Genomic DNA, 12,164 nt, shown 5'->3' on the forward strand with positions numbered 1-12,164 from the left:
GGAGAGAGAAGAGAAGCAGATTGTAAACTTGTAGCCGGTAGTAGCAGGAGCCCCAACATACTTTGTGAGACAAAAGGTGGGGCCATTATTAATGATATAGTATTTATACTAAAGGGACTAACGGACGCCTTAATTACTCCGTTTTTTAAACGACCCTTGGTGGGGCTATTACTGACTTGGACATGGCGTTTGGGGGCCAAAGGCCTACTATTATACTCGCACGACCGACCTGACATGCTCTACCCTAGCCGCCGCTGCATCATATGGTTTTGCACCATTCCAGATCTTAGCACCGCCAAGCAATTCTTCTCTAGCCCTCCTTCCAGCCTGCACCGCGAGAAGGGACAACAGTCCTCCAAACCCCACCTTTCGTGATCCTATACGGGAGAGGGGCGATCAGGTTTTTGGGGAGCACACTCCTGTGACTGCTGCCAGTGACGACTTCCGCAACGATAACCTTCTTCCCTGACCTCGGTAACCTCTTCATCAACGACATGAGTGACAACATCAACCACAGCGGTTCTGCTCCCGCTGTACAGTATGTCATTCTGTCCTCCTGGTTTAGTCCGCATCATTACTTTGATGTTTGCAATTGTCGTCATGATCTATTTACTGCTGATTTGAATTAAATCTCATAGTAAATTGCTCATATATTCAACAATCCAATCCAAAAACCTGATTATAGGCAATTTACTCCGAGTGGTTTTGCTGTGCTTTTGAAGCCGCCTACTTTTAAGGGGGTGCAATATAAAAGGTGGCGCACAAGAGCAGTATATTGGTTTCAGATCATGTACTGCTATGACGCCACTAAGGGTAAGCCTGAGGGTGATCTTAATCCTACACAGCAGGAAGCTTTTCAGAACATGGATACCCTCTTCAAAGCCGCCCTGCTGAGTGTTCTTGACGATTCCATTGTGGATTCATATATGTCGTTTGACAGCGGCAAAGACATGTGGGCTGTGCTCGAGGCCACGTTTGGGCCCTCGGGCACAGGCAAGGAGTTGTACGTCATGGAGCAATTCTGTGACTACAAGATGACTGATGAGTGCTCTGTTGTTTAGCAGACTCATGAGATACAGTCACTCTCTAAGGAACTTGAGTACTTTAAGTGTGTGTTACCGGACAAATTTGTTGCTGGGACCATCATTGCCAAGCTTCCACCTTCGTGGAACGATTTTGCTACTTCTCTGAAAAACAAGAGACATGATTTTTCTGTTTTGGATCTCATTAGCACTCTTGATTTTGAGGAGAAGGTGAGAGCAAAAGACACACGTGCTCGGGTCGCTAAGGGAGCTTCTAGTGCCCACATGGTGCACGAAAAGAACTTCCAGCCCAACCAGCCCCAAAACAACAAGAACAAATCTCAGGGAAAAGGCAAGTTTGATGCAAAGAACAAGCCGTCACATTCTACCAACTTCAAGAAGAATTCTCATAACGGGAAGGTATACAAACCTCAATTTTGGTAGCACCGCACAAAATTTATATGGCTGCATCTACCTGCTGTCAGCTAACCTCATGGTGCTCTATGTATTCCTATATTCGTAACTAGGTATAATGACCACCGTAAGATGAAATTAGCTTATTCGTACATTGACTTGTTGAATGCAGTGCGGAACGATCCTGTCATGTGTGGAGGAGCAAACAAGCAGTGCAGCCGAAGGTGGAAATCAACCAAGGACTTATGAAATTATATATAATCTTCCTCAGGAAGGTCAGTATCCCCTTTGTCCAGATGATCGTGTTTTGTCATGCCGAGCTATTGATATGTGCTACTGTTTTGCAACACCGTTTTAGTATAGCTACTATTTTCCTATCTTTTCAGATTCAGGACAATGAATATGATTTCAGGGGAACTGCACAATATGGACTCATGTTGAGTCATCTCTATTGCCTCATGTGTTTGCTGCAAATGTGTCAGCATCAATTGCAAGATGAGGCAGCTAGCTAGCTGTGGAGTTGCCAACATGCTCAAAGTGCTCGCAACATTGAGAAGAAACAAGCATGCCCAGGAAATTAATGCATGCGCAGGGAGGCCCTTTGCTCAGAGAAGCATCGACCGATTTTCTTTATTTCCACACCTTCTCACAGCTTTGTATTGGTTATAGTATGGTGAATCATTGAGATGCATAAACATGCTGAACTTTTGTTCTTCTAAATGTTAGTATGCATACCATATCTTCTGAAGCTTAGTTTAATGTGAGTGTCTGCATCCAGTACCGCATCCTCTAATTTGGTGGATGCACACAGAGAAAATAAATCTCCTTAATTTACTCCATAACCACCCTATTAAATAGGCCTAGTAACAAACCAGGCGCATGCAGTGGCCGGCGGGCACATGCATCCTGCATGCATGGCCAGTCAGCCAAGTCCATGGGCCAGCTCCAATGCAGCAACGCAAAAGAAGAGAGCGATTCATGGGGAAAAGCGAGTACTTAGTGCAGTGGGCCTTATAAACACGAACAACTCGCTCTCCCACTTCCGTCTCCCCCCCCCCAATTCGCCCCGCTCCCCAATCTTCCACACTCGTCCAGAAAACCCCTGCTCACCTTCTTCTTCACTCGTACAGAAAACGCCTGCTCCTCTTCTTCCACTCCTACAGAAATCCCCAGCCCTCCTTCTTCCCCACTCGCACTGCCACTAGGCTCGTCTCTGGCTACTCTGCTCAAACCCGTGAGCTCGGCGTGACGCCCACAAGGAAAATGGAGTCGGTTGGCCCCAGCACCAAGAAGATGAGGCTCCCGCCAGCGGCGACGCCGGTTGTAGATCCCGCACCCGGTAGCGCGGGGAGGAGCAGCGAGCCCCCCCCCCCACCCCACCCGGATCTGAGGAACCGGTAGAATCTCCGGTGGACCACATCAGCGATCTCCCAGACGTCATTCTTGAGGAGATCATCTCGCTTCTCCCCACCAAGGATTGCTGCCGCACACAAGTGCTCTCAACTCGGTGGCGCCCTTTATGGCCCACCACGCCCCTCAATGTCGACTGTCGTCAGATATCTGTGCTTCCTGAATTTGATCTCCCCAGAGCCATCGTCTCTTCTCACCAGCAGGGCCCTGTTCAATGCCTCTGCATCCCGACACGCTACCTGTTGTCCATACCCGGCATGGTGGACGCTTGGCTGACATCCCCTGAATTCAGAAAACTGCAGCAGTTTGAGTTGTACCATTAGCACAAAAGTTTCATACCACGAACACACCAAGAATTCGTGCCCACACCACCGTTGTCCATCTCGCGGTTTTCCTCCTCTCTCCACACCGCCACCTTCGCCCGGTGCCATCTACCAGACGATCTGGTACAAATGCTTCGACTCCCACCGCTAAAAAAAAAACTTTCGCTTGTGGTGCTTTATCTGTCGGAGGCCTCACTACACAGCATCATCCACTCCAATTGCCCTGCCCTGGAGCGCTTGCTGATTGTTTTGGGAATAGAAATCCGTATCAGTTGTCTCCAAATAAAGTCGCCTCACCTTAAAAGCATTGTAATTTGTTTTAAAGGACATCAAGTCATCATCGAAGATGCCCCTTCACTTCAAATGTTGCTCCTTGATAATTGTTATACACCTTCAGAAATAACGGTCGTCTCTACGCCCAAACTGGAGACCTTGGGTGTAATTCGTGACCCATTTAATAATCACAAGGAGTTGGTGTTTGGCTCCTCACTTTTTCAGGTACCGTATATTATCATCTACACATTTGCAATCATATGCTGCATTTTTCATTTGTGCGCACAAGTTTTATATCATCTTGGAGTACACTTTGGGTACTAATATTATGTTATATGCTCAATGAAGAGTTCGTCCATTGATAGCCTATCAATGCTGCTGGATTCTGTCAAGATCATATATATCAGAATGTTTAGTTTTGATCTGGACATAATTATTGGCTTGTTGCGATGCTTTCGATCTCTGGAGAATTTATATATAGAGGTGATGATTTCATGCACATTGAAAGCTCGTATATATTGTACTAGAATTAACTGTTCAGTTGTCGTTCTTTCGACATACTGTTTTTTCAGACCTTAACTGTTTTCAATCTTCATATCTACTTAGGCAGAACCACATGGAGAAAAACATATAACCAATTGGTGGCGTAATAAGCACCAGGATTTTCTCATTTCTCATGACATCGTTTGAGGACAATAACAATGGAACGATATGCATCCAACCAGGCAAACAGAAGTTTTGTCACATTCTTCCTGTTGAATGCGAGGTTACTATTGTCCATTAGGCTTAATTTTTACCGCAAGAGATTTCTCACAGACGGACATGTTGAACAGCAAAAAAATAAGTTTCAGGTGGACAAATGGGCTTCTAAACGTGCTTGGCTTCTATTTACAACAAGTTGTAGTCATCCTGAAATAATTTTTTTGCATAGGATGTTGATTTTATGGACCAGACCGATCCATTTGTTTGTGACTGCAAAAAAGAGTGGCTGGGTTAGATGTTACTGTCATGTTCAATCTGGGTTTTGTCTAAAATTTGATGAACAATTAATCCTTGGGCTTTTTGTACCATTTGTATGCTTGAGTTTCATGTTGTTGCCCTCGTACTCCCCTCCACCTGCCACTACACTGCCGCATCTTCCACAACTGTTGTTCGTTCCGTACGAGGCCTCGCCGTCGTTCTCCGCCTTGGTTCGCTCGCTGTGCCCGCCGCTATTTGGCATTGTCAACATGGTCAACAACCAAGAGGAATCAAGAGATGAATGTACGTGGAGAGGCTGATAGTAGGGACCCACCAGGGTCATTGCATTTCGCAAGCAGCTGCCTCGTTATTACAAGCCAAAAACATACTTCCTCCTAATTGTTTGACAACTAGGTCCCACGCCATTGTCAACATAGTCAATAAACGAGAAAATTACACAACGAGCGGATAACACTAGGGACCCAGCAGCTCGCCCAGTTATTTTTTAGTTTCAGAGACGGAGCTCAACTGCGTGTTGTGCGGGGGCTGTGGCCCGTCTAGCCCACGCTTACGCTTTTATTAAGCACATGACGAGCCCAGTTGATATATTTTTTTCCTTTTCTGAAATTGGCCAGCCCAGTTCTTTTTTTTTGGAGAATAACAAAACCGAGGCCTACTTGCTTTTCTCAGCCCTGTTGGGCTGTAAATCTTTCAAGACGAGCAGGGGTGTACGTAGTAAGAAATGGGCTTCCCCAGAAAATGGGCTATAAGTTGTAAGAAATGGGTTGTAAAATTTTAAACCAAAGCCAACCGGCAATTGCATTAAAATATCATTTTTTCAGGATTTCTCTACTCTCTACTCTTATAGAAACCAAAGCCAACTGGCAATTACATTAAAATATCATCTTTTATCCCACAAGATAAACTACTCATACAATGCATCTTCATGTTCCGTGCAATGAACGGGCATCTTGCTAGTTAAGATTCTAAATTTCATTCATTTTTTTGCGGATAATTGTTTTTTGAATTTTATTTTGAGTTAATTTTTTGAAAATTATTTTTAATGTGACTCGAAATTTCGTGATTAAAAGAGTTCGGACCCCACCGAAATATGCAAAATTTCGTTGAATTTTTTAGAAGTGCCCAGAATATATGGTCTGTAATGCTAATAAAAGAATATGGGCTTCAAATATCCTTAAAAATTAGCAAATGGGTTGTAAATTATTGAAAATAATGGCTAATGGGTTGTATGCTATTTTCCATAGGTTTGGAGGCTGACTTCTGGGCCTACTAGGTTGACGATGACGTTGTCCTAATTTTTTTTGACGCGTACGCAAGGCTTTGTCAACTTAGTCAACACACAACAGTGACTGTTGGATGTCCATCCAACGGCCGCCGTGCTTCTTGAATCTCTGATCTTCCTGCTCCAGCCGCCCAAACCAGCATCAGCGGGACTGCCTGCTTCCTCCTCCCGTGGCTGGCTGTGCTGCCGCCAGGCCATCCCTCTAACCTCCCATGCATCCTGTTATTTTCCGGCGACGTCAGCCTCACCCCGCAGCCGACCAGTCAGCGCTCGTACTCCCCTCACCATGGGCATCCGCTGCGGTGCCTTCGCCGGCTCCGGGTGGTTCTCTTCTTGGCCCTCGCCCTCGTCCACCGCGTTTGTGCTCTTGGAGCGGCGAGGTCAACATGGTCAACAAACAACAGCCATCGGAAGAGGCTGACAATAGGGGCCCACACAGGGAAATGCCTCCTTATTACACGCAAAATAATGATTCATCCACATGATAGCTGGGACCACTGGAAGGGCCTCTGTATTTCACGAAAGAAACATTCCCCCCACTGTCAGCTCGGACCAACCGGAAGTGCCTCCTTATTACGCACAAAAAAAATGAATACTCCCCCTGCTAGCTGGGACTCACCTTGGTGGGAGGCTGACTTGTGGGCCTACTAAGTTGACGGGGACGGAGGGCTTTGTCAAATTAGTCAATATGAACGATTCTAGCTCCAGTGACCGTATGATGTCCATCCAACGGCCGTAGTGCTTCTTCAACCTCTAGTTTCGTGCTCCAGCCGCCCAAAGCAGCGTCGGTCGAGCCGCATGCTCCTGCCTCCCGTGGCCGGCTGTGCTGCTGCGGAGGCCTCACCGCCCCCTACTATTCCCACCGCTGCCAGATTCTGCAGCGACGGTAGCCTCACACCATAGCTAAACCAGTGAACCATCGTACTCCTCTCAGCGTGGGCATCCACTGCCGCGTCTTCCCCGGCTCCGCGTCGTCCCCTTCCTAGGCCTCGCCGTTGTCCACCGCCGTGGTGCTCTCGGTGCGGCGTGGTCAACGTTGTCAAGGAACGACTTCCGTCGGACGTGAACTGTACGTGGAGAGGTTGACAGCTGGGTCCATGGCCGCAGCAAGGAAGTGCCTCCTTATTACGTGGAAAATAATGATTCCTCCACCTGACAGCTGGGACCCACCAGATGAGCCACTGTATTTCATGAAAAAAACGTTTCTCCCCTGACTGCTGGGACCCACCAGCTACATCTTCGCACGCAAGGAAGTGCGTCCGGGCCAAAAAAAATGATTCGCCCCACTGACTGCTGGGACCCACCAGCTACATCTTTGCACGCAAGGAAGTGCCTGACAGTCAAGACCCACCTGGTCGAAGCGTACGTTGTGTTATCATTCTGGTCGCGAACGTGTACGTACATACTGGTCGACGTAGAGGCGCGCATGTGTCGTAGTAGAGGAGCGCACATAGTATGTACATGTACTACAGCGGCTAGTGTGCAAGAAAGAAAATACGGCCATGTACGTACATACGGGCGGGGTCTTGAACGCCTACTCGCGCATACGTACGGCCAGGGCTCGTGTACATGGCTGGGTCGGAATGGAGAAACTGCGTCGTCGTCGTGTTCATGGGGAGCCAACCGGCTGGGTTGGAACGGAATGCGTCGTCGTGTTCATTGGGGGGGCTTGGATGGAACAGGCGATGGAAACGTGGCCTGGCGTACCGCAGAACAGAGGAAACAGCCTTGTGTTCGACCGGCCACATTCGAAATGGGATCCTGTTCATCGGGAGGGGTATGGCATACCACAAAACGGAGGAAACAGACTTGTGTCTGACCTCCTATGGTCGAAACGGGGTCTTGTTGATCGGGAGGGGTGTGGCGTACCACAAAACGGAGGAAACAAACTTGTATTTGAGCGCTACGGTCGAAACAGGGGTCCTGTTGATCGGGAGGGGTGTGGCGTACCGCAAAACGGGACTCCACGGGATACTGTTCATCTCCACTGTCGACCTCCTCCAGCCTCCATGGGCTATTGTTCATCCACCGTCGACCTCATCTAGCCTCCACCTGCGACTATTCATCCACGGGCTCCTGTTCATCCAACCTCCACCGCGCGCTACTCCACCGACTACTGTTCAACCACCCCTCTCCACGGGCTCCTATTCAACCACCCCTCCACGGGCTACTGTTCATCCACCCCTCCACCATCTACTATTCATCCAGCCCTCCACGAGGTCGTCCTGTTCATCCAGCCCTCCACGGGGTCCTGTTCATCCAACCCCAAGCAGCTCGATTGATCAGGGTCCTGTTCATCCAGAGGCAACACCACGGGGTCCCTTTCATCCACCCCCACTGCTCACTGTTCATCCAACCCCCCCTGCAACACTCACTGTTCATCTAGAGCCAGCATCGATCGGCTTCAGTTAGCAGCAGTAGCGAAGGAATCGCTCAATCGGGTTCAGTTAACAGCCATCAATCGATCGCTTGGGTTCAGTAATGCAGCCTGTAGTGCAATCGCTTGGGTTCAGTTAGAGCCCAACGCCTCGCACACACGCGCGTACATGTACGAGAGAAACGCGCAAACCTCCATGCATCGCTCGGCCCCGACCACCCACCGTAACCGGGAACACCCCGAAATTTTCCTCGCCCTCGCTTCTACCACGGTTTTTTCCATCATGGACGACCCAAAGAATGTCATGCAGCTGCGTCTCCGGCCCGCCCAGGACAAAAAGCCCATTTTTGGTCATGATTTTTGTCATAGAAGTAGGAGCCCACCACATCTATGATGATACCGGGTTTTGTCACAATTATCGTCATAGAAGTGTCATAAGTATGACACAAAAAATTTCGTTCAGCCCAAAATGTCACGGATGTGTCTTTTTTTTGTAGTGGTATATTCATTCATTTTGCTCCATATGTAGTCCATGGTGGAATCTATACAAAGACTTGTATTTAGGAATGGAGAGAGTACTTATTAAAGAAGAATGGAAGAGGAACATGCTAAAGAAGAGCAAGCAGATTTTGGATAATAAAATGTTCGTTGCGCAGTGCCCACACATGATGAACTAGAGCACATTAAGAATGCAACTCCTTGCTGTCTCTCTATATGTGGTGCACGTGCTTTTCAAAAGTAAAGTAGGAACAATAGCTGACCAATTAAACATTATCTTTTTTAGTAATATCAACATCATATCAGATTCGTATTTGAGCAACAAGTTTGGAATTATGAGTGGCATGTTGTTTAGCTTGATGGATTCAGGAGCAGTGCTAAGTAGGTACGATGATGGTACTGTATATAAAGGCATGTCTGCATGCAAGTCACGTGACTTTTATCATTTGGGCCAGTCGTCCATTTCAGGCGGTTGGATGAAGATCCTACGTCTCCTAACCCTTCTTCTTCCTCGTCTCTGATTCTTCCCATACAGAACACCACACGGGCCGCCAGCCGGACCATCGTCCCCCATCGCATGTGTTCCTCCGCCACCCCCCGCCCTCACCCACGTCGAGTTTTCTTCTTTCGGCGAGGCCCCACCACCGGCCCCACAACCACAGTCCCCACCCCAGCCCCTTCCTTCGCACAAGTGAACTCCGGTGAGCTCTTAAAAAGCGACTGACCCAATTTTGAAATTTAGTCTACTGTCATTTAACTAGTGTGGAATATAAAGGGCAAAACCATAAGCATTGCGAGTATAGCGTTGAGCGTGCCATAGCGGACTGAAGGTGCAAACAGGACAAAGGCAACTTCACAACCAATGTTTGCTTTCAACTAGCAAGTAAGTGATGGACAAGAAATCAGAGTAAAGAAGTGGCGATCTATTTTCTTGCTGCGATAAATAAGTTGAGCAGATATGATAGAGTACCGCCTCTGGTGCGGCGCCGTGTATGCATCTGCTGAGAATTTAACGGTGATGCGGTAGCGATGGTTGTCGGCGGTGTGGAAGTAGAGCTAGGAGGGTAGATGGTGGCTTTAGGGAACGGTGGACGAGACGGTCATAGGAGCGGCGCCGGCAAGGTGGACGACGGCGGGGATGAAGCGGGAGGACGGGATGCAAGGATCCTGGTTCGAAGCCGTGGATGAGAGAGGTCGATCTCTTGTAATGGACGATGACGCCATGGTATCAGCTCCGGCATGGTGGAGGAGGACAGCGGTGGATGGGGTGGCGGACGGAGGAGGCTGGGGTGGAGAGGGTGTTTTGGCGCCCACGGAGTACGAATGGGGAAATGGAGGGAGAGTGGAAGTGGGAACCATGTCTTCAGGGTGCACTTGTCTCAAACGGAGTACATCACAGCAATATTAGTCGATTGGGGATAGGACGGTAATCTCGCATACATCGAATATTTGCCGACGAGAGTTTGTTTTTGGCGCCCACCATGTATGAATCGGGGAGGGAGTCAATTTCGGCCGAGGAGACAATGTGTTTTGGCGCCCACCGTGTATGAATCCGGGTGAGAGGCGGTTATGTCACATTTGAGTGAAATTACAAACCTACCCCTATCAAAACCTATAGAAATTGAGCCGGTAGGCTTTGCGTGGCAGGGATAGGTAGTAATTTCCATCTCACAGATTTTTGTTTCGGGCAGTTACTGCGACTTTCCCCGCTTCGTTCAAATTTTGCAGAGTGCGCGTTACCATGCCAACTCAATTCGAATCCCGTTTGTATTCTATTTTTGTTCGGGCAGGATCCATTTTCGATTGGAATAAAATTCTATATACATCATTTTTTATATATACTTTCAAAATCACAACACCCTTTATACATAAATATGGTTTACAAATGGCATGATCTCAGATTCATAAGGCTGTATCCATCTTAATTTGGATTTTCAAATATTTGAAACCACTTTATGTTGAAATCTAATGTATGCATTCCTCGCTAACTATCTCCAATTAATGTGTGTGTCACGCAGTTTTTTTAACTTCTCAAACATGTATAATGTGTTTCACGCACACAAGATATAGTGTAATCCTGTTTAGACATTAATTGCATATAAACCATGCATTGTCTCTAATTAAAGAATCTATGGATCACTAATATTGATAAACTATATAACATTACACGTGTCCCCAAATTCAAATGAATATGCATGTTTGATACACCAATTTGCGTTAGGATATTATCGATATTGTGATCTCCAGTTTAAATATTGAATCCCCTTTAATTCAGATATTCTTCTCATATAGCTATCACTCATGCTTATATAGGAGTATCTCTCTAGACCTATACGCGTTCATCGTCTCTCGGGTGTCTCTCGTGCTACCTGATGTCCACAATGATCTTTTATCTTCATAACACACTGATGGTACTCTCTCCCTCGACCATCATCACTCTATCTCTCTCTAAGTATATCTCGCTCCCTGCTATGTGTCTCTAACTATGATTCTCCATGTGGAATCTCTTTCTCTCACACAAACACAAACTTTGTCTCCCGGGGTCTCATTTCTCTCTACTATTGCCATGTGAGCCACTCGCACCCCCCCCTCTCACACAGAGATGTCTTTCGCTCCTTAGGTATGAGAAGCTACGACTCTTCCTCTTAAATATCTCTTTCTCACACACAAACACAAACTCTGTCTCCCAGGGTCTCATATCTCTCAACCATTCTCTTGTATGTCGCTCACACACATTCTCTCTCCCTAGAGATATCTTGCATTCCCTCATATGTCTCCCGTTGTGAAATATCTTTCTCGCTCGCAGACACAAAACTCCGTCTCTCGGGATCTCATTTCTCTCTGATATTTGTTTGTATGTGACTCACATGCACCCTCTCTCTATCTCTCTCACACCCACACACATAACTCAGCCTTCTGATCCACTCGACTCCTATCTCTAACGCACACTAGCTAGCATCTTTATCTTTCTATTTATTTGTTTCTCCATCAACCTTCTTTCTCGCCCTCACTCTTGATTCCTATCACGCACACTACATATGTTTCTCTCTACATGCAGTCAAGTACCCTCCACTACTAGGAAACGGGCTATAGATGATATGGCCACTAATGGCGTACCAGACATGTGGTGCGCCACTACTATATAGCAGTGGCGCACCATGTGCCGGTGCGCCATTAGTGTGAAAGACACTACTGGCACACCAGACACATGGTGCGCCACTAGTAATTTTTTTCCCAAACATACTAATGGCGCACCAGGGCATAATGCGCCATTACTAGTTCTAACTAGTAATGGCGCACCAGCCACATAGTGCACCATTACTATATTTTTTTTATTTTATTTTGCAAAACTACTAATGGAACACCAGGGAATAGTGCCATTAGTATAATTTTTTTTTTGCAAAACTACTAATGGCGCACCACCAGCAGGTGTGCCATTAGTAACCAGGGTTACTAATGGCGCATTTGTAGGTGGTGCGCCATTAGTAACCTGGGACCAGCTAGATATTCTGGACAGCCACACCTACCCACTCACTTTCCCCACTTCATTCTCTCCACCTCCTCCTCCAAGCTTGTCTCGGCTG

Source organism: Triticum aestivum, chromosome 2B (genome assembly GCF_018294505.1).
Source record: "Triticum aestivum cultivar Chinese Spring chromosome 2B, IWGSC CS RefSeq v2.1, whole genome shotgun sequence".
NCBI classification, from domain to species: Eukaryota; Viridiplantae; Streptophyta; class Magnoliopsida; order Poales; family Poaceae; genus Triticum; species Triticum aestivum.